At 46.0% G+C, this 24,202-nt stretch overlaps 1 protein-coding gene across 1 annotated transcript in view; it reads left to right on the forward strand.

The window, feature by feature from the left end:
• The window catches only part of LOC120020184 (metabotropic glutamate receptor 7-like), a 460,663-nt gene that overhangs the window by 156,120 nt on the left and 280,341 nt on the right, over nt 1-24,202 (forward strand). The gene's annotated exons all lie outside the window — the stretch shown is intronic.

A 24,202-nucleotide genomic window follows, 5' to 3' on the forward strand; every position in this document is an offset into this window, starting at 1 on the left:
TAGGCAGCAGCAATATTCTAGTTTATAAGCTAACAAGACATTGAGATGGACAACCTGCTATTTTTTAGATATATACGGTATATATATTTTTTAACCTTAATTTAACTTGGCAAGTCAGCTAAGAACAAATGCTAATTTGTTCTTAAGAACAAAAACATTATTTGATTAATGTGTCATTTTGTTGCCTACAGTTTGCTCTGCGGTGCAGTTATACAGAGGTATACGCTTTAACATAATCACTTACTGGTTCACACCTGCCAATAAAATCACAGTTAGCAGGTCTAGTAAAGCCAGTGTAAAAAAACTGTTAATTTCATCTGCACTAACATCCTCTGTTATCTCCCTTTATTAATTACAGGATGAGTATGATACAGCTACCAAATGGCACCCTACAGTGCACTACTTTCACCCAGGGCCCTCTCTCTCTCTCTCTCTCTCTCTCTCTCTCTCTCTCTCTCTCTCTCTCTCTCTCTCTCTCTCTCTCTCTCTCTCTCTCCTCTCTCTCCTCTCTCTCTCTCTCTCTCTCTCTCTCTCTCTCTCTCTCTCTCTCTCTCTCTCTCTCTCTCTCTCTCCTCTCTCTCCTCTCTCTCCTCTCTGTCTCTCTCTCTCTCTCTCTCTCTCTCTCCTCTCTCTCTCTCTCTCTCTCTCTCTCTCTCTCTCTCTCTCTCTCTCTCTCTCTCTCTCTCTCCTCTCTCCTCTCTGTCTCTCTCTCTCTCTCTCTCTCTCTCTCTCTCTCTCTCTCTCTCTCTCTCTCCTCTCTCTCCTCTCTCTCCTCTCTCTCCTCTCTCTCCTCTCTCTCTCTCTCTCTCTCTCTCTCTCTCTCTCTCTCTCTCTCTCTCTCTCTCTCTCCTCTCTCTCTCTCTCTCTCTCTCTCTCTCTCTCTCTCTCTCTCTCTCTCTCTCTCTCTCTCTCTCTCTCTCTCTCTCTCTCTCTCCTCTCCTCTCTCTCCTCTCTCTCCTCTCTGTCTCTCTCTCTCTCTCTCTCTCTCTCTCTCTCTCTCTCTCTCTCTCTCTCTCTCTCTCTCTCTCTCTCTCTCTCTCTCTCTCTCTCTCTCTCTCCTCTCTCTCCTCTCTCTCTCTCTCTCTCTCTCTCCTCTCTCTCTCTCTCTCTCTCTCTCTCTCTCTCCTCTCTCTCTCTCTCTCTCTCTATATATATATATGTACGGAATAGGGTGCCATTTGGGACACAGAACTGTTACACAACAGTTTAATGAGCATCTTATTCACCAAAAGGGCTTTCTCTTCCTGGTTTTAGGGTTTTGTTCTGTATCGTTCTGGGTTATCTACTGACGGCGCTCCACTCCCATAATCCTCTACTCTATTGGTCCTAGGGGTTGAGTGTGTTTGTGTGTGTGTATGTGTTTCTTTGTTTTTGGGGGGGGGGGGGGGGGGGTTTAACCCGCCCAAATTTCTCCCCAAACATCAGCTGACTAATTAGGCTCAGCCGTTTCCAATGGGCCGTGGAAGGAGGAAATATCTACAGTACATTGATTATTCATGCAGCGGACTGAAGAATAGATTAGAGAAGGATTTCAAATCTGCAACTTTTTCTGGCAGGGAGGACAGCACAACTGACTTTTTTAAACATCCATGGAAACTGAATAGATGTGAAACTCCAGCAAGACTTTTTAAACTTCATGCTTTCAAACTTGTAATTGATCATAAACCAATGTTTCAGCCGTCAATACACCAGTGTACTACTGGATGTTCCTTTATATTCACCAGACGGTTTCTCCATACCAGGTTTCACTATTGGGTGGTTAGATTTAACTTTTTTTTTTTTTTCTTTTTTTTAAACCTCCATGGAAAATAATACTTTATTTTTGTAAAGCAATACAGAGGCGTGCCTGGCATGTCTTTATTTGGCTTTGGATTCGCTTGAGACAATACGTACAATGGAAGATGATGTGTACCGTGCTCTGTAGAGGGTTACAGGGCATTGGTGTGGGCGAATAGTAGTCTAAATAATCACAAAGTACGAGAGAATTGCCTGAAGATGGTTGACCTCCAATCCTTCAGAAGTTTGTGTGGTGGTTACTGTTTTGTGTGGATATGCCCTGGCTCCAAACAATATGAACCTGCCTCAGCAAGACTAGTTGTTCTGTAGTTGTATCATAAGGGACCTTCTGTCTTCCTCAAGGAGTGGATAATGTTACTGTAGCCTTGTGAACCAGCCTTATGTCTTCCTCAAGGAGTGGATAATGTTACTGTAGCCTTGTGAACCAGCCTTATGTCTTCCTCAAGGAGTGGATAATGTTACTGTAGCCTTGTGAACCAGCCTTCTGTCTTCCTCAAGGAGTGGATAATGTTACTGTAGCCTTGTGAACCAGCCTTCTGTCTTCCTCAAGGAGTGGATAATGTTACTGTAGCCTTGTGAACCAGCCTTCTGCCTTCCTCAAGGAGTGGATAATTGTACTGTATGTAGCCTTGGGAACCAGCCTTCTGCCTTCCTCAAGGAGTGGATAATTGTACTGTATGTAGCCTTGTGAACCAGCCTTCTGCCTTCCTCAAGGAGTGGATAATTGTACTGTATGTAGCCTTGGGAACCAGCCTTCTGCCTTCCTCAAGGAGTGGATAATTGTACTGTATGTAGCCTTGGGAACCAGCCTTCTGCCTTCCTCAAGGAGTGGATAATTGTACTGTATGTAGCCTTGGGAACCAGCCTTCTGCCTTCCTCAAGGAGTGGATAATTGTACTGTATGTAGCCTTGGGAACCAGCCTTCTGCCTTCCTCAAGGAGTGGATAATTGTACTGTATGTAGCCTTGGGAACCAGCCTTCTGCCTTCCTCAAGGAGTGGATAATTGTACTGTATGTAGCCTTGGGAACCAGCCTTCTGCCTTCCTCAAGGAGTGGATAATTGTACTGTATGTAGCCTTGTGAACCAGCCTTCTGTCTTCCTCAAGGAGTGGATAATTGTACTGTATGTAGCCTTGGGAACCAGCCTTCTGTCTTCCTCAAGGAGTGGATAATTGTACTGTATGTAGCCTTGGGAACCAGCCTTCTGCCTTCCTCAAGGAGTGGATAATTGTACTGTATGTAGCCTTGGGAACCAGCCTTCTGCCTTCCTCAAGGAGTGGATAATGATAATGTTGGTCACATCTTTCTGTTAAGGGGTTTGATTGACTCAAGCAAAAGGACTACAATCATTTTGGTTGAACTTTTAATATCACTCTGATCTGAATTACACAAGTATGTGATCCCAGAGAGAGTGATCCCCTTCTACCCAGAGAGAGTGATCCCTTCTACCCAGAGAGAGTGATCCCTTCTACCCAGAGAGAGTGATCCCTTCTACCCAGAGAGAGTGATCCCCTTCTACCCAGAGAGAGAGATTCCTTCTACCCAGAGAGAGTGATCCCTTCTACCCAAAGAGGATCCCTTCTACCCAGAGAGAGTGATCCCTTCTACCCAGAGAGAGTGATCCCTTCTACCCAGAGAGAGTGATCCCCTTCTACCCAGAGAGAGTGATCCCTTCTACCCAGAGAGAGTGATCCCCTTATACCCAGAGAGAGTGATCCCTTCTACCCAGAGAGAGTGATCCCTTCTACCCAGAGAGAGTGATCCCCTTATACCCAGAGAGAGTGATCCCTTCTACCCAGAGTGTGATCCATTCTACCCAGAGAGAGTGATCCCTTCTACCCAAAGAGGATCCCTTCTACCCAGAGAGAGAGATTCCTTCTACCCAGAGAGAGTGACCCCCTTCTACCCAGAGAGACTGATCCCTTCTACCCAAAGCGGATCCCTTCTACCCAGAGAGAGTGATTCCTTCTACCCAGAGAGAGTGACCCCCTTCTACCCAAAGAGAGTGATCCCTTATACCCAAAGAGATGATCCCTTATACCCAGAGAGAGTGATCCCTTCTACCCAGAGAGAGTGATCCCTTCTACCCAGAGAGTGTGATCCCTTCTTCCCTGGTGCTGGTGCTTGGCTGTTTCTCTCATCGATATACTCTACATGACCAAAAGTATATGGACACCTGCTCGTCGAACATCTCATTCCAAAATCGTGGGCTTTAATATGGAGTTGGTTTAATATGGAGTTGGCCCCTTTGCTGCTATAACAGCCTCCACTGTTCTAGGAAGGCTTTCCACTAGATGTTGGAACATTGCTGCGGGGACTTGCTTCCATTCAGTCACAAGAGTATTAGTAAGGTTGGGTACTGATTTTGGGTGATTAGGCCTGGCTTGCAGTCGGTGTTCCAATTCATCTCAAAGGTGTTCGATGGGGTTGAGGTCAGAGATCTGTGCTTTGTGCACGTGGGCATTGTCATGCTGAAACAGGAAAGGGCCTTCCCCAAACTGTTGCCACAAAGTTGAAAGTGCAGAATCGTCTAGAATGGCATTGTATGCTGTAGCGTTAAGATGTCCCTTCACTGGAAATATGGGGCCCAGCTCAAACCATGAAAAACAGCCCCAGACCATTATTACTCCTCCACCTAACTTTACAGTTGGCACAATGCATTCGGGCCGGTAGCGTTCTCCTGACATCTGCCAAACCCAATTTCATCCAACGGACTGCCAGATGGTGAAGTGTGATTCACCACTCCAGAGAACATGTTTCCACTGCTCCAGAGTCCAATGGAGGTGAGCTTTACACCACTCCAGCCGACACTTGGCTTTGTGCATGATGATCTTAGGCTTGTGTGCGGCTGCTCGGCCATGGAAACCCATTTCATGAAGCTCCCGACAAACAGTTATTGTGCTGACGTTGCATCCAGAGGCAGTTTGGAAACTCGCTATTGAGTGTTGCAACCGAGGACAGATGAGCACTCGGCGGTCCTGTTTTGTGAGGTTGTGTGGCATACCACTTTGCGGCTGAGCCGTTGTTGCTCCTAGACTTTTCCACTTCACAATAACAGCACTTACAGTTATCCGGGGGCAGCTTTAACACTGAGCTCTTCAGTACGGGCCATTCTACTGTAAATGTTTGTCTATGGAGATTGCACGGCTGTGGGCTCGATTGTGTACTGTGGCTGAAATAGCTGAATCCTCTAATTTGAAGGGTTTTCCACATACTTTTGTATATATACTGCATATACTGTATGTACAGTATCATGTCCTTGAAATAGGTTCAACTCATGTGGATATTAACCCATTTTCATAAAGTCTCAGAGTAGGATCTGGGATACGTTTCACCATCTTAGATTAAAATGAATAAGATTTAATTGGATAGGGCGAATGGATGCTAATACTGAGATGTAGACACAGAACATGAGACACGGGCAAAACCAGGATCTGTCTGCTAGCCTAGATGTGTATAGCAAATATATTAAATCACAAAATTACTGAGGCAAGAAATCATGAGGATTTCAGAGTCTAGACTGTACATGTCAGCTGTGTTATTGTCATGTCTGAGGACCAACGCAGGGGGGCTTGTTTGTTTGTTGTACTGGAACACTGGTATGTCCTGGAACACCAACACGTCCTGGAACACCAGCATGTACTGGAACACCAATATACACTGGAACACCAACATGTAATGGAACACCAATATACACTGGAACACCAATATACACTGGAACACCAAGATGCACTGGAACACCAACATGTACTGGAACACCAATATACACTGGAACACCAAGATGTAATGGAACACCAATATACACTGGAACACCAATATACACTGGAACACCAATATGTAATGGAACACCAATATACACTGGAACACCAAGATGCACTGGAACACCAACATGTAATGGAACACCAATATACACTGGAACACCAATATGTAATGGAACACCAATATACACTGGAACACCAATATACACTGGAACACCAACATACACTGGAACACCAATATACACTGGAACACCAATATACACTGGAACACCAATATACACTGGAACACCAATATACACTGGAACACCAATATACACTGGAACACCAACAAGTACTGGAACACCAACATGTACTGGAACACCAACATGTACTGGAACACCAATATACACTGGAACACCAATATGTACTGGAACACCAATATACACTGGAACACCAATATGTACTGGAACACCAATATACACTGGAACACCAATATACACTGGAACACCAAGATGCACTGGAACACCAGCATGTCCTGGAACACCAATATACACTGGAACACCAAGATGCACTGGAACACCAGCATGTCCTGGAACACCAACATGTACTGGAACACCAACATGTACTGGAACACCAGCATGTACTGGAACACCAATATGTACTGGAACACCAGCATGTACTGGAACACCAACATGTACTGGAACACCAGCATGTACTTGGAAACCAAGATGTATCCTGGGATACCAATATGTACTTGGAAACCAAGATGTATCCTGGGATACCAACATGTACTGGAACACCAACATGTACTGGAACACCAATATACACTGGAACACCAAGATGTAATGGAACACCAATATACACTGGAACACCAATATACACTGGAACACCAATATACACTGGAACACCAACATACACTGGAACACCAATATGTACTGGAACACCAATATACACTGGAACACCAATATACACTGGAACACCAATATGTACTGGAACACCAGCATGTACTTGGAAACCAAGATGTATCCTGGGATACCAACATGTGCAGCGTTTGAATGCACCATAAATACCCAGAGATGAAAGGTTTGCTCAAAACTGTTGCCAACATCTGCCAGCAAGTGACGGAATACACAGCCCTTGTTGTGAACCACATACTGAATACACAGCCCTTGTTGTGAACCACATACTGAATACACAGCCCTTGTTGTGAACCACATACTGAATACACAGCCCTTGTTGTGAACCACATACTGAATACACAGCCCTTGTTGTGAACCACATACTTTCCTAGAAGAAGACTCCCCTGTCAAGTCACATAACTGATGTCGGCAGCAAATCAAGCTAGCAGTTTAATTTGTGTACCACCAGTCTCAACCCTTTACAGCCATACGGACACACATCTAGTTCTGTTCATGTAATGTAATCTGTCTCTCAGGGTGCATTCCAAATGGCATCCTATTCCTATTGTTAGTGCACTACTGTTTTGATCATGGCCCGTAGGGCTCTACAGGGAATAGCTTGCCATTTGGGACTCATCCTCTGTCTCCTGGACACTATCTGGAGCTGGGAATCATGGTGGTCAGCTGTAGTTTAGACTTTCCCATTTACCTGCTTGTCTTGTATGGTTAGTGGCCTGTTTATCTGGTTCTGTAAACACGGATAATGGACCCATTAGCCTGCTGTTTCTGTGTGCGTCATTGCTGGTGGTCTTACAGTAATATATATTTGTTTTAAAGTAACCTTTATTTAACTTGGCAAGTCAGTTATGAACAAATTCTTATTTTACAGGGACGTCCTACCCCGGGCCAAACTCAGACGACTCTTGGCCAATAGTATGCTGCCCTATGGGACTCTCAATCACGTCCGGATGTGATACAGCCTGGAATCAAACTATAGGGACTATAGTGACACCTATTGTACTAAGATACAGTGCCTTAGACCACTGCGTTACTCAGGAGCCCTACCTTTCAGTTAGAGGTAGCTAGACAGACTGGTTAAGTCATGGCTAACGTGGAGAATTTTATGGTTATTATAAACATGTATGCTAGTGCTTGAATAATGACACAAACTGATTTATGGTAGGCTTGATGGATTTGCATTGACACTACTGTACTTACCTGATTTGCATAAGTATGAATCCATTATAGTTGACGAATGGGGACGTTTATGTGATCCAGTACACAGGACGTCGAGAGATGCCTTCGAATCCCTCCACTAGGGGCATCGGTGGGAGCTACTACCATAGAGTAGGCTTGGCTTTTGCTAGGGTATTGTGGACGGGGTAGGCTTGGTTTTGTTAGGGTATTGTGGACGGGGTAGGCTTGGGTTTTGCTAGGGTATTGTGGACGGGGTAGGCTTGGGTTTTGTTAGGGTATTGTGGACAGGGTAGGCTTGGGTTTTGTTAGGGTATTGTGGACGGGGTAGGCTTGGGTTTTGCTAGGGTATTGTGGACGGGGTAGGCTTGGGTTTTGCTAGGGTATTGTGGACGGGGTAGGCTTGGGTTTTGTTAGGGTATTGTGGACGGGGTAGGCTTGGGTTTTGCTAGGGTATTGTGGACGGGGTAGGCTTGGGTTTTGCTAGGGTATTGTGGACGGGGTAGGCTTGGGTTTTGCTAGGGTATTGTGGACGGGGTAGGCTTGGGTTTTGCTAGGGTATTGTGGACGGGGTAGGCCTGGGTTTTACTAGGGTATTGTGGACAGGGTAGGCTTGGGTTTTGCTAAGGTATTGTGGACGGGGTAGGCCTGGGTTTTACTAGGGTATTGTGGACGGGGTAGGCTTGGGTTTTGTTAGGGTATTGTGGACAGGGTAGGCATGGGTTTTGCTAGGGTATTGTGGACGGGGTAGGCTTGGGTTTTGTTAGGGTATTGTGGACAGGGTAGGCTTGGGTTTTGTTAGGGTATTGTGGACGGGGTCGGCTTGGGTTTTGTGGATGGGGTAGACTTGGGAATTGTGGATGGGGTAGGCTTGGGTTTTGTTAGGGTATTGTGGACAGGGTAGGCTTGGGTTTTGTTAGGGTATTGTGGACAGGGTAGGCTTGGGTTTTGCTAGGGTATTGTGGACAGGGTAGGCTTGGGTTTTGCTAGGGTATTGTGGACGGGGTAGGCTTGGGTTTTGTTAGGGTATTGTGGATGAGGATGGAGGATGTGCATAAGCCGCGGGCTCCGGCTCTAGCTGTCTCTCTCTCTTAAATTCTCTCTCTCCCCTTCTCTCCTATCCTCTCCCCTCCCCTCCCGTCTCCTCCCCTCCTGTCTCCTCACCTCTCCTCTCCTGTCCTCTCGTCTCTTCTCCTCCAGTCTCATCCTCCCGTCTCCTCTCCTCCCGTCTCCTCTCCTCTCCTCTCCTCTCCTCTCCTATCCCCTCCCCTCCCCTCCCCTCCCCTCCCCTCCCCTCTCCTCTCCTCTCCTCTCCTCTCCTCTCCTCTCCTCTCCTCTCCTCTCCTCTCCTCTCCTCTCCTATCCCTCCCCTCCCCTCCCCTCCCCTCTCCTCTCCTCTCCTCTCCTCTCCTCTCCTCTCCTCTCCTCTCCTCTCCTCTCCTCTCCTCTCCTCTCCTCTCCTCTCCTCTCCTCTCCTCTCCTCTCCTCTCCTCTCCTCTCCTCTCTATTCATCTAACCTTCTCTCCTAACCCTCCTTCTCTACACCAGTACTGCCAGTGGCCTTATATTATATACAGAGTGGATATCTTGTCACTGGTTCTCACTAAAGTACATTATTACATTGTAATTTCAAGATTGTCATTCCAAGTATTCATTCCAAGATGGCGTAGCAGTCAGACGTCTTTGTCTTCGTTTTGTCGTGTCCCGTGTATATATATTTTTAGATATTTTTTCTTCACATATATTTTTTTATATTTTTCTCAACCTCAACTTCAAAATACTCTCCTGCAATCCGCCTCACCCAATGAGGTATGGATCTGCTATTTTCTTTTGAACTTTTGAACTGGAACCCCGAACAGAAGCTAGTCAGCTAACTAGCTACTAGCTAGTAGTCAGCTAGCCACTGCTAGCGGTCATCAGCTAACCTTTAACCCGGACAACTCTTGCCAGTCCGCAGAGTGCGATTCAAACCAGAGCAAATCGAACTTATTTTTCTCCATATCTCCGGATTCCTACCGCAAGCTCTGAACCTTTTCACCTGGATCATCGCAGCTAGCTAACTGCCATCCGAGGGGCCACTCATGGCTAACTTCTCTGCCCCGAAGCAGAACCAATTAGCCTGGAGCTAGCCTTTGCTAGGCCCATCTCCCGGCTACCCGAAGAGGTCCATCAGCCCCTCCTTGGGCTACAATACCTATTTTGCCAATTGGCCTGGACCCCTTTTAATGCCGACATGGAGCCCCGCCGATCCATCACGACTGGACTACCGACGTAATCTGCCCGAGGGTTTTTTTCAACTGGCTCCTCCGTTGCGACTGCCCCCGAATGCCCATATGCTAGCCTGCCAGCCGCGGCCCGCTAGCTGTCTAGAGCAAATCGGACTGTTAGCTGAAGAGGCCCATCGGACAAATTCTTTGGCCACTATACCTATTTTGCCAATTGGCCTGGTTTACCACACGGAGCTCTGCTGATCCATCATGACTGGTCTGCCGACGTAACAGCACAAGGGGGCTACAACAGACTTCTCCGGCGCGACATCCCTCTGAGGCCCTTCTGCTTGCTTGCTTTCCCCGGCCCGCTAGCTGTCTGAATCGCCGTGTCTCCAGCTCGCCCAGCTACTCATTGGACCCCTATGATCACTCGGCTACTCATGCCTCTCCCTAATGTCAATATGCCTTGTCCATTGCTGTTTTGGTTAGGTATTATTGCCTTATTTCACTGTAGAACCTCTAGCCCTGCTCAATACGCCTTAGCTAACCCTTTAGTTCCACCTCCCACACATGCGGTGACCTCACTTGGTTTAAATGATGTTTCTAGAGACAATATCTCTCTCATTGTCACTCAATGCATAGGTTTACCTCCACTGTATTCACATCCTACCATACCCTTGTCTGTACATTATGCCTTGAATCTATTCTTCCGTGCCCAGAAACCTGCTCCTTTTACTCTCTGTTCCGAACGTACTAGACGACCAGATCTTCTTGTCTTTAGCCATACCCTTATCCTACTCCTCCTCTGCTCCTTTGTTTGATGTAGAGATTAATCCAGGCCCTGCCGTGCCTAGCTCCACTCCCATTCCCCAGACACTCTCATTTGTTGACTTCTGTAACCGTAAAAGCCTTGGTTTCATGCATGTTAACATTAGAAGCCTCCTCCCTAAATGTGTTTAATTCACTGCTTTAGCACACTCTGACAACCCGGATGTCCTAGCTGTGTCTGAATCCTGGCTTAGGAAGACCACCAAAAACCCTGAAATGTCCTTCCCTAACTATAACAATTTCCGACAAGATAGATCTACCAAAGGGGGAGGAGTTGCAATCTACTGCAGAGATAGCCTGCAGAGTTCTGTCATACTATCCAAGTCTGTGCCCAAACAATTTGAGCTTGTACTTTTAAAAATCCACCTTTCCAGAAACAAGTCTCTCACCATTGCCGCTTGCTATAGACCACCTTCTGCCCCCAGCTGTGTTCTGGACACCATATGTGAAGTGATTGCCCCGCATCTATCTTCAGAGCTCGTGCTGTTAGGTGACCTAAACTGTGACATGCTTAACACCCCGGCCATCCTACAATCTGAGCTTGATGCCCTCAATCTCACACAAATTATCAATGAACCTACCAGGTACAACCCAAAATCTGTAAACACGGGCACCCTCATAGATATCATCCTAACCAACCTGCCCTCAAAATACACCTCTGCTGTCTTCAACCAGGATCTCAGCGATAACTGCCTCATTGCCTGTGTCCGTAATGGGTCTGCGGTCAAACGACCACCCCTCATCACTGTCAAATGTTCCCTAAAACAGTTCAGCGAGCAGGCCTTTCTAATTGACCTTGCATGGGTATCCTGGAAGGATATTGACCTCATTCCATCAGTAGAGGATGCCTGGTTATTCTTTAAAAGTGCTTTCTTCACCATCTTAAATAAGCATGCCCCATTCAAAAAAATGTAGAACCAGGAACAGATATAGTCCTTGGTTCACTCCAGACCTGACTGCCCTTGACCAGCACAAAAACATCCTGTGGCATACTGCATTAGCATTGAGTAGCCCCCGCGATATGCAACTTTTCAGGGTAGTTTGGAACCAATATACACAGGCAGTTAGGAAAGCTAAGGCTAGCTTTTTCAAACAGAAATGTGCATCCTGTTGCACAAACTCCAAAAAGTTCTGGGACACTGTAAAGTCCATGGAGGATAAGATCACCTCCTCCCAGCTGCCCACTGCACTGAGGCTAGGAAACACTGTCACCACAGATAAATCCACAATAATTGAACATTTCAATAAGCATTTTTCTATGGCTGGCCATGCTTTCCACCAGGCTACCCCTATCCCGGTCAACAGCACTGCACCCCCCCACAGCAACTTTCCCAAGCCTTCCCCATTTCTCCTTCACCCAAATCCAGATAGCTGATGTTCTGAAAGAGCTGCGAAATGTGGACCCCTACAAATTAGCCTGGCTAGGCAATCTGGACCCTCTCTTTCTAAAATGATCTGCCGAAATTGTTGCAACCCCTATTACTAGCCTGTTCAACCGCTCTTTCGTATCGTCTGAGATGCCCAATGATTGGAAAGCTGCCGCGGTCATCCCCCTCTTCAACGGGGGAGACACTCTAGACCCAAAGTTCTACAGACCTATATATATCCTATCCTGCCTTTCTAAGGTCTTCGAAAGCCAAGTTAACAAACAGATCACCGACCAATTCGAATTCCACTATACCTTCTCCGCTATGCAATCTGGTTTCCGAGCTGGTCATGGCGCAGCTGGCACACCTCAGCCGCGCTCAAGGTCCTAAACGATGTCATAACCGCCATCGATAAGAGACAATGCTGTGCAGCTGTATTCATCGACCTGGCCAAGGTTTTCGACTCTGTCAATCACCACATTCTTATCGGCAGACTCAACAGCCTTGGTTTCTCAAATGACTGCCTTGCCTGGTTCACGAACTACTTCTCTGACAGTGTTCAGTGTGTCAAATCGGAGGGCCTGTTGTCCTGACCACTGGCAGTCTCTGTGGGGGTGCCACAGGGTTCAATTCTCGGGCCGACTCTTTTCTCTGTATACATCAATGATGTCGCTGTTGCTGCTGGTGATTCTCTGATCCACCTCTGTGCAGACGACACCATTCTGTATACTTATGGCCCTTCTTTGGACACTGTGTTAATTAACCTCCAGACGAGCTTCAATGCCATACAACTCTCCTTCCGTGGCTTCCAACTGCTCTTGAATGCAAGTAAAACTAAATGCATGCTCTTCAACCGATCGCTGCCCACACCTGCCCGCCCTTCCAGCATCACTACTCTGGACTGTTCTGACTTAGAATATGGTACAACTACAAATACCTAGGTGTCTGGCTAGACTGTAAACTCTCCTTCCAGACTCACATAAAGCATCTCCAATCCAAAATTCAATCTAGAATCGGCTTCCTATTTCACAACAAAGCATCCTTCACTCATGCTGCCAAACTGACTATCCTACCGATCCTCGACTTCAGCAATGTCATTTACAAAATAGCCTCCAACACTCTACTCAGAAAATTGGATGCAGTCTATCACAGTGCCATCCGTTTTGTCACCAAAGCCCCATATACGACCCACCACTGCGACCTGTATGCTCTTGTTGGGTTGCCCTCACTTCATATTTGTTGCCAATCCCACTGGCTCCAGGTCATCTATAAGTATTTGCTAGGTAAAGCCCCACCTTATCTCAGCTCACTGCTCACCATAGCAGCACCCACCCGTAGCATGCCCTCCAGCAGGTATATTTCACTGGTCACCCCCAAAGCCAGTTCCTCCTTTGGCCGCCTTTCCTTCCAGTTCTCTGCTGCCAATGACTGGAACGAACTGCAAAAATCATTGAAGCTGGAGGCTCATATCTCCCTCACTAACTTTAAAGCAGCTCACAGATCACTGCACCTGTACATAGCCCATCTGTAAAAAGCCCATCCAACCACCTCATCCCCATACTGTTATTTATTATTTATTTATTTTCCTTTGCACCCCAGTATCTCTACTTGCACACTCATCTTCTGCACATCTATCACTCCAGCGTTTAATTGCTATATTGTAATTATCTTGCCAATGTGGCCTATTTATTGCCTTATCTCCCTTATTCTACCTCATTTGCACAGACTGTATGTATACTTTTTCTATTGTATTATTGACTGTATGTTTTGTTTATTCCATGTGTAACTCTGTGTTGTTGTTTGTGTCGCACTGCTTTGCTTTATCTTGTCCAGGTCACAGTTGTAAATGAGAACTTGTTCTCAACTGGCCTACCTGGTTAAATAAGACCAATATGTCCAGAAACCTCTGAATCATATTCTGTTAATATGGCCTGATTGTCATAGAGAAACACACTGCCTTTAACCTTACTAATGTATATAATGAGGTCATCCACGAGTCGCCTCTTAGACAGAAACCTCTGAATCATATTCTGTCCATATGGCCCGATTGTCATAGAGAAACACACTGCCTTTAACCTTACTAATGTATATAATGAGGTCATCCACGAGTCGCCTCTTAGACAGAAACCTCTGAATCATATTGAGGTTTCATTGCTATGTTGGCATCCTTGTCTTTGTTTGTATGCAAGGTACAGTGTGACAGTCCACATTATATTTGAAGGCAGCCTGTTCTATCTTCATCAATATAGTATTTGTTTGGTTTTGGTATTCAACCGTGATTTTTTGGGGGGGACTGTGATTGTCGACCAATGAGAGCGTTGTTTCTGTGACCATGTTGATTTGATGTATTAGACATTGGAGAGAAAGGTTCGCAAGGCTGGCCTCATCGTGATGACATTTCAACCCCTATCTAATCAACGTATAATTGGGTTGGATCTAACGTGATGTGATTATATTTGTGATTTTAGATTGACTCAAAGAGAAGGAGGAACATATTCACACTAAGACTAAGAGATTTAACATCAATTCCTCAAATCCAGCACTGGAATTAAATGTTTCAAAACGCACGGAGAACAATATCAGATCACAGCAAGTAAAAAACGGAAAGGAATTAAAAGTACTGATGTGGTATAGCATGTTGAGGGACAGAGGAAGAGACATTAAGTCTTAGTTCTAAGTGGCTGTAGAGTGGTATAGCATGTTGAGGGACAGAGGAAGAGACATTAAGTCTTAGTTCTAACTGGCTGTAGAGTGGTATAGCATGCTGAGGGACAGAGGTAGTGTAATAGCTGTAGTAATGTAGTGTAGTCTGGTTACATCTAGACTGGATGGTTGTAGTAATGTGGTGTAGTCTGGTTACATCTAGACTGGATGGTTGTAGTAATGTGGTGTAGTCTGGTTACATCTAGACTGGATGGTTGTAGTAATGTAGTGTAGTCTGGTTACATCTAGACTGGATGGTTGTAGTAATGTGGTGTAGTCTGGTACATCTAGACTGGATGGCTGTAGTAATGTGGTGTAGTCTGGTTACATCTAGACTGGATGGCTGTAGTAATGTGGTGTAGTCTGGTTACATCTAGACTGGATGGTTGTAGTAATGTGCTGTAGTCTGGTTACATCTAGACTGGATGGTTGTAGTAATGTGGTGTAGTCTGGTTACATCTAGACTAGATGGCTGGAGTAATGTAGTGTAGTCTGGTTACATCTAGACTGGATGGTTGTAGATTGCTGTAGTAATGTGGTGTAGATTGTTGGAGCAGAGGAACATACAGTGCCTTGCAAAAATATTCATCCCTCTTGGAGTTTTTCCTATTTTGTTGCATTGCAACCTGTAATTTAAGTAGATTTTATTTGGATCCCACAGAGCACAATTAACTCCATTATTACAAAATGAGAGGGCTTGCCACCACAGCTCACGGACCAGGCAAGGAGGGCATTAATCAAAGAAGCAACAAAAAGACCAAAGATAACCCTGAAGGAGCTGCAAAGCTCCACAGGAGAGATTGGAGTATCTGTCCATAGGACCACTTTAAGCAGTACACTCCACAGAGCTGGGCTTTATGGAAGAGTGGCCAGAAAAAAAAGCCAATGCTTACAGAAAGAAACTATCAAACACATTTGGTTTTCGCCAAAATGCATGTGGAAGACTCCCCAAACATATGGAAGAAGGTACTCTGGTCAGGTGAGACTAACATTTAGCTTTTTGGCCATCAAGGAAAATGCTAAGTCTGGCACAAACCCAACACCTCTCATCACCCCGGGAAGACCATCCCCACAGTGAAGCATGGTGGTGGCAGCATCATGTTGTGGGGATGTTTTTCATCAGTCAGGGACTGAGAAACTGGTCAGAATTGAAGGAATGATGGATGACGCTAAATACAGAGATATTCTTGAGGGAAACCTATTTCAGTCTTCCAGAGATTTGAGACTGGGACGGAGGTTCACTTTCCAGCAGGACAATCACCCTAAGCATACTGCTAAAGCAGCACTCGAGTGGTTTAAGGGGAAAAATTTAAATGTCTTGGAATGCCCTAGTCAAAGCCCAGACCTTAATCCAATTGGAATCTGTTGTTTGACTTAAAGATCGCTGTACACCAACGGAACCCATCCGACTTGAAGGAGCTGGAGCAGTTTTGCCTTGAATAATGGGCAAAACTCCCAGGGGCTAGATGTGCCAAGCTTGTAAAGACATACCCTAAGAGACTTGCAGCTGTAATTTCTGCAAAAGGTGGCTCTACAAAGTACTGACTTTGGGAAGGATGAATAGTTAGGCACGCTCAAGTTTTCAGTTTTTTTTGTCTTTTTTCTTGTTTGTTTCACAATAAAAACTATTTTGCATCTTCAAAGTGGTAGGCATGTTACGTAAATCAAATGATACAAACCCCCCCAAAATCTATTTTAATTCCAGTCAGTCAGTCAGTCAGTCAGTCAGTCAGTCAGTCAGTCAGTCAGTCAGTCAGTCAGTCAGTCAGTCAGTCAGTCAGTCAGTCAGTCAGTCAGTCAGTCTGTCTGTCTGTCTGTCTGTCTGTCTGTCTGTCTGTCTGTCTGTCTGTCTGTCTGTCTGTCTGTCTGTCTGTCTGTCTGTCTGTCTGTCTGTCTGTCTGTCACTCTGTTTCTTTATCTCTCTCTCTCTCTGTCTCTCTCTTTCTCTCTCTGTTGCCTTCTGATAAAATCATTCAGTCTTCTTTGGAGTGATCTTTTTCAATAATTCAACGGCCCTTGCATAATCAGTGGGTGGTATCTGAGGAAGAAACATCCCATCCGCTCTTGTATGTTCCTGATTATCCTGCAACCAGCCACACTCCACCAGACCTGGCTACAAGCACCATTTCAAATATTTTCAAATGCTTTTATCTGCTCTTGATTGAGGTTGCATGGGAAAGGTGAACCAATAGAATATAACCCACGCATCTGGAACCAATAGACGTCCCAAAATCCTCATGACCCCGCCCGTCTGGAACCAATAGAACAGTCCCAAATCATCATAACCCAACCCATCTAGAACCAATAAAACAGTCCCAAATCATCATAACCCAACCCATCTAGAACCAAAATAACAGTCCCAAATCATCATAACCCAACCCATATGGAACCAATAAAACAGTCCCAAATCATCATAACCCAACCCATCTAGAACCAATAGAACAGTCCCAAATCATCATAACCCAACCCATATGGAACCTATAGAACGGTCTCAAATCCTCAAAACCCCGCCCATCTGGCACCCCAGGTTAGGCTAGAAGATTTTTAATAGTATTTTAACCCAGGTCTGCAACAAACCCATCCCTGATCAAAACCTCTGCAACAATCAGCACTGCTATTGTAGCTTGCTGCCCCATCATAACCACAAATAGCCCAATCACATACCTGCTGCCCTATCATAACCACGACTAGCCCAATCACATACCTGCTGCCCTATCATAACCACGAAAAGACCAATTACATACCTGGTGCCCGATCATAACCATAAATATCTCAATAACATACAGTACCTGGTGCCCGATCATAACCACGATTAGCCCAATCACATACCTGGTGCCCGATCATAACCACGAAAAGACCAATTACATACCTGGTGCCCGATCATAACCATAAATATCTCAATAACATACAGTACCTGGTGCCCGATCATAACCACGATTAGCCCAATCACATACCTGCTCCCCGATCATAACCACGACTAGCCCAATCACATACCTGCTGCCCGATCATAACCACGACTAGCCCAATCACATACCTGCTGCCCGATCATAACCACGACTAGCCCAATCACATACCTGCTGCCCGATCATAACCACGACTAGCCCAATCACATACCTGCTGCCCGATCATAACCACGACTAGCCCAATCACATACCTGCTGCCCGATCATAACCACGACTAGCCCAATCACATACCTGCTGCCCGATCATAACCACGACTAGCCCAATCACATACCTGCTGCCCGATCATAACCACGACTAGCCCAATCACATACCTGCTGCCCGATCATAACCACGACTAGCCCAATCACATACCTGCTCCCCGATCATAACCACGACTAGCCCAATCACATACCTGCTGCCCGATCATAACCACGACTAGCCCAATCACATACCTGCTGCCCGATCATAACCACGACTAGCCCAATCACATACCTGCTGCCCGATCATAACCACGACTAGCCCAATCACAAAGCTGGTGAAATATTAATTCAGTACAATGCTATCGCAGTATGTGATTGTTGAAAAAATTATTTTAACAGTCAGGTAATGATGCACCAGAAATCTATATTAGACAAAGTTATTATTGTTTGTGCTTGTTGCAAAACTATGTAATGTTACATCCTTTATTCTTACTTTGAACGCATCATGTTTATTTTGACAAGTTGGGAGTTTTTTCAGGATATGTTGGTCTTAAATGTTCTTGCTATAGGGACTGGACCAAATTCGAAACCATGCCGACGGGCCGACCACACCCACTGCCATCATCACCTAAGCCCTTTTTTGATGCAGAGAAAACCCTGAAACTTAGATTATTTTTAATTTATATGCACAGTGGAGGTTGGTAGTTATAACATATTGGAAAAGGTAATGCTGTACACTGTCTAGGTCATGTTGTACACTATTTAGGTAATGTTGTACACTGTCTAGGTCATGTTGTACACTGTTTAGGTCATGTTGTACACTGTTTAGGTCATGTCCTACACTGTCTAGGTCATGTTGTAACTTTTTAGGTAATGTCGTACACTGTCTAGGTCATGTTGTACACTATTTAGGTAATGTTGTACACTGTCTAGGTCATGTTGTACACTATTTAGGTAATGTCGTACACTGTCTAGGTCATGTCGTACACTGTAATACACTGTTGTGGATGTTGATGATAATATATTTGAGAACCAAAAAAAACAGTATTCTATAGAAACCATCATGCACAGAGGCAGCTATATGACAGATAGAAGCACATGGGATTTGAATTGAATCCTATACATTGATTATATCTCCAGCACAAGGGAAGACCTCTCAATGCACTGCTGCACAAACCGAGAGACACTGACCTCCATGTGTTTGAAAGAGCAGGCTGAGAAAGAAAGACATGGAGAGGGGGAGAGAGTGAGAGACAGTGAGAGACAGTGAGAGAGAAGGAGAGACAGTGAGAGACAGTGAGAGAGAAGGAGAGACAGTGAGAGACAGTGAGAGAGAAGGAGAGACAGTGAGAGACAGTGAGAGAGAAGGAGAGACAGTGAGATACAGTGAGAGAGAAGGAGAGGCAGTGAGAGACAGTGAGAGACAGTGAGAGAGAAGGAGAGACAGTGAGAGACAGTGAGAGAGAAGGAAAGACAGTGAGATACAGTGAGCGAGAAGGAGAGGCAGTGAGAGACAGTGAGAGACAGTGAGAGAGAAGGAGAGACAGTGAGAGACAGTGAGAGAGAAGGAGAGACAGTGAGAGAAAGGGAGAGACAGTGATAGACAGTGAGAGAGAAGGAGAGACAGTGAGATACAGTGAGAGAGAAGGAGAGACAGTGAGAGACAGTGATAGAGAAGGAGAGAGAAGGAGAGACAGTGAGAGACAGTGAGAGAGAAGGAGAGACAGTGAGATACAGTGAGAGAGAAGGAGAGACAGGGAGATACAGTGAGAGAGAGGGAGAGACTGTGAGATACAGTGAGAGAGAAGGAGAGACAGTGAGAGACAGTGAGAGACAGTGAGAGAGAAGGAAAGACAGTGATAGACAGTGAGAGAGAAGGAGAGACAGTGAGATACAGTGATAGAAAAGGAGAGACAGTGAGAGAGAAAGAGAGACAGTGAGAGAGAATGAGAGAGAAAGAGAGACAGTGAGAGACAGTGAGATAGAAGGAGAGACAGTGAGACAGAAGGAGAGAGAAGTAGAGACTGTGAGAGACAGTGAGAGAGAAAGAGAAACAGTGAGATACAGTGAGAGAGAAGGAGAGACAGTGAGAGACAGTGAGAGAGCAGGAGAGACAGTGAGATACAGTGAGAGAGAAAGAGAGACTGTGAGAGACAGTGAGAGAGAAGGAGAGACAGTGAGAGACAGTGAGAGAGAAGGAGAGACAGTGAGATACAGTGAGAGAGAAGGAGAGACAGTGAGATACAGTGAGAGAGAAGGAGAGTCAGTGAGAGAGAGGAGAGACAGTGAGGTACAGTGAGAGAGAAGGAGAGACAGTGAGATGCAGTGAGAAAGAAGGAGAGTCAGTGAGAGAGAGGAGAGACAGTGAGATACAGTGAGAGAGAAGGAGAGACAGTGAGATGCAGTGAGAAAGAAGGAGAGACAGTGAGAGAGAAGGAGAGACAGTGAGAGACAGTGAGAGAGAAGGAGAGACATCGAGAGAGAGTGAGAGAGAAGGAGAGAGTGAGACAGTGAGAGAGAAGGAGAGACAGTGAGAGAGAAGGAGAGAGAAGGATAGACAGTGAGAGAGAAGGAGAGACAGTGAGAGAGAAGGAGAGACGGTGAGAGACAGTAAAGGAGAAGGAGAGACAGTGAGAGAGAAGGAGAGAGAGGAGAGACAGTGAGAGAGAAGGAGAGACAGTGAGAGGGAGGAGAGAGAGGAGAGACAGCGAGAGAGAAGGAGAGACAGTCAGAGCCAGTAAAGGAGAAGGAGAGACAGTGAGAGAGAAGGAGAGAGAAGGAGAGACAGTGAGAGATAGTAAAGGAGAGGAGAGACAGTGAGAGAGAAGGAGAGAGAGGAGAGACAATGAGAGAGAAGGAGAGACAGTCAGAGCCAGTAAAGGAGAAGGAGAGACAGTGAGAGGGAAGGAGAAAGAAGGAGAGACAGTGAAAGAGAAGGGGAGACAGTGAGATACAGTGAGAGAGAAGGAGAGACAGTGAGAGAGAAGGAGAGACAGTGAGATACAGTGAGAGAGAAGGAGAGACAGTGAAAGAGAAGGAGAGAGAAGGAGAGACAGTGAGAGAGAAGGAGAGACAGTGAGATACAGTGAGAGAGAAGTAGAGACATTGAAAGAGAAGGAGAGAGAAGGAGAGACAGTGAGAGAGAAGGAGAGACAGTGAAATACAGTGAGAGAGAATGGGAGACAGTCAGAGCCAGTAAAGGAGAAGGAGAGACAGTGAGAGAGAAGCAGAGACAGTGAGATACAGTGAGAGAGAAGGAGAGACAGTGAGAGAGAAGGAGAGACAGTGAGAGACAGTGAGAGAGAAGGAGAGACAGTGAGATACAGTGAGAGAGAGGGAGAGACAGTGAGATACAGTGAGAGAGAAGGAGAGAAAGTGAGAGAGAAGGAGAGACAGTGAGAGACAGTGAGAGAGAAGGAGAGACAGTGAGAGAGAGTGAGAGAGAAGGAGAGACAGTGAGAGCGAGGGAGAGACAGTGAGATACAGTGAGAGAGAAGGAGAGACAGTGAGAGAGAGTGAGAGAGAGAGAAAGAGAGAGTGAGAGACAGTGAGAGAAAAGGAGAGACAGTGAGAGAGAAGGAGAGACAGTGAGAGAGAAGGAGAGTGAAGGAGAGACAGTGAGAGAGAAGGAGAGACAGTGAGATACAGTGAGAGAGAAGGAGAGACAGTGAGAGAGAAGGAGAGACAGTGAGAGAGAAGGAGGGACAGGGCAATACAGTGAGAGAGAAGGAGAGACAGTGAGATACAGTGAGAGAGAAGGAGAGACAGTGAGAGAGAAGGAGAGACAGTGAGAGACAGTGAGAGAGGAGGAGAGACAGTGAGATACAGTGAGAGAGAAGGAGAGACAGTGAGATACAGTGAGAGAGAGGGAGAGACAGTGAGATACAGTGAGAGAGAAGGAGAGACAGGGAGATACAGTGAGAGAGAAGGAGAGACAGTGAGATACAGTGAGAGAGAAGGAGAGACAGTGATAGACAGTGAGAGAGAAGGAGAGACAGTGAGATACAGTGATAGAGAAGGAGAGACAGTGAGAGAGAAGGAGAGACAGTGAGAGAGAATGAGAGAGAAGGATAGACAGTGAGAGACAGTGAGATAGAAGGAGAGACAGTGAGACAGAAGGAGAGAGAAGTAGAGACTGTGAGAGACAGTGAGAGAGAAAGAGAAACAGTGAGATACAGTGAGAGACAAGGAGAGACAGTGAGATACAGTGAGAGAGAAGGAGAGACAGTGAGATGCAGTGAGAGAGAAGGAGAGACAGTGAGAGAGAAGGAGAGACAGTGGGAGACAGTGAGAGAGAAGGAGAGACAGTGAGAGAGAAGGAGAGAGTGAGACAGTGAGAGAGAAGGAGAGACAGTGAGAGAGAAAGAGAGACAGTGAGAGAGAAGGAGAGACTGTGAGAGAATGAGAGACAGTGAGAGAGAAGGAGAGACGGTGAGAGACAGTAAAGGAGAAGGAGAGACAGTGAGAGAGAAGGAGAGAGAGGAGAGACAGTGAGAGAGAAGGAGAGACAGTGAGAAAGAAGGAGAGAGAGGAGAGACAGCGAGAGAGAAGGAGAGACAGTCAGAGCCAGTAAAGGAGAAGGAGAGACAGTGAGAGAGAAGGAGAGAGAAGGAGAGACAGTGAGAGATAGTAAATGAGAAGGAGAGACAGTGAGAGAGAAGGAGAGAGAGGAGAGACAGTGAGAGAGAAGGAGAGACAGTCAGAGCCAGTAAAGGAGAAGGAGAGACAGTGAGAGGGAAGGAGAGAGAAGGAGAGACAGTGAAAGAGAAGGGGAGACAGTGAGATACAGTGAGAGAGAAGGAGAGACAGTGAGAGAGAAGGAGAGACAGTGAGAGAGAAGGAGAGACAGTGAGAGACAGTAAAGGAGAAGGAGATACAGTGAGAGGGAAGGAGAGAGAGGAGAGACAGTGAGAGAGAAGGAGAGACAGTCAGAGCCAGTAAAGGAGAAGGAGAGACTGTAAAAGAGAGGAGAGAGAAGGAGAGACAGTGAGAGATAGTAAAGGAGAAGGAGAGACAGTGAGAGAGAAGGAGAGAGAGGAGAGACAGTGAGAGAGAAGGGGAGACAGTGAGATACAGTGAGAGAGAAGGAGAGACAGTGAGAGAGAAGAAGAGACAGTGAGAGACAGTGAGAGAGAAGGAGAGACAGTGAGAGAGAAGGAGAGACAGTGAGAGAGAAGGAGAGACAGTGAGATACAGTGAGAGAGAAGGAGAGACAGTGAAAGAGAAGGAGAGAGAAGGAGAGACAGTGTGAGAGAAGGAGAGACAGTGAGATACAGTGAGAGAGAAGGAGAGACAGTGAAAGAGGAGAGAGAAGGAGAGACAGTGAGAGAGAAGGAGAGACAGTGAGAGACAGTGAGAGAGGAGGATAGACAGTGAGATACAGTGAGAGAGAAGGAGAGACAGTGAGATACAGTGAGAGAGAGGGAGAGACAGTGAGATACAGTGAGAGAGAAGGAGAGACAGGGAGATACAATGAGAGAGAAGGAGAGACAGTGAGATACAGTGAGAGAGAAGGAGAGACAGTGAGAGACAGTGCGAGACAGTGAGAGAGAAGGAGAGACAGTGATAGACAGTGAGAGAGAAGGAGAGACAGTGAGATACAGTGATAGAGAAGGAGAGACAGTGAGAGAGAAGGAGAGACAGTGAGAGAGAATGAGAGAGAAGGAGAGACAGTGAGAGACAGTGAGATAGAAGGAGAGACAGTGAGACAAAAGGAGAGAGAAGTAGAGACTGTGAGAGACAGTGAGAGAGAAAGAGAAACAGTGAGATACAGTGAGAGACAAGGAGAGACAGTGAGAGACAGTGAGAGAGAAGGAGAGACAGTGAGATACAGTGAGAGAGAAGGAGAGACAGTGAGATACAGTGAGAGAGTAGGAGAGACAGTGAGAGAGATGAGAGACAGTGAGATACAGTGAGAGAGAAGGAGAGACAGTGAGATGCAGTGAGAGAGAAGGAGAGACAGTGAGAGACAGTGAGAGAGAAGGAGAGACGGTGAGAGAGAAGGAGAGAGTGAGACAGTGAGAGAGAAGGAGAGACAGTGAGAGAGAAGGAGAGACAGTGAGAGAGAAGGAGAGACAGTGAGAGAGAAGGAGAGACAGTGAGAGAGAAGGAGAGACGGTGAGAGACAGTAAAGGAGAAGGAGAGACAGTGAGAGAGAAGGAGAGAGAGGAGAGACAGTGAGAGAGAAGGAGAGACAGTGAGAAAGAAGGAGAGAGAGGAGAGACAGCGAGAGAGAAGGAGAGACAGTCAGAGCCAGTAAAGGAGAAGGAGAGACAGTGAGAGAGAAGGAGAGAGAAGGAGAGACAGTGAGAGATAGTAAAGGAGA

This window comes from Salvelinus namaycush, chromosome 2 (assembly GCF_016432855.1).
Source record: "Salvelinus namaycush isolate Seneca chromosome 2, SaNama_1.0, whole genome shotgun sequence".
NCBI lineage: Eukaryota > Metazoa > Chordata > Actinopteri > Salmoniformes > Salmonidae > Salvelinus > Salvelinus namaycush.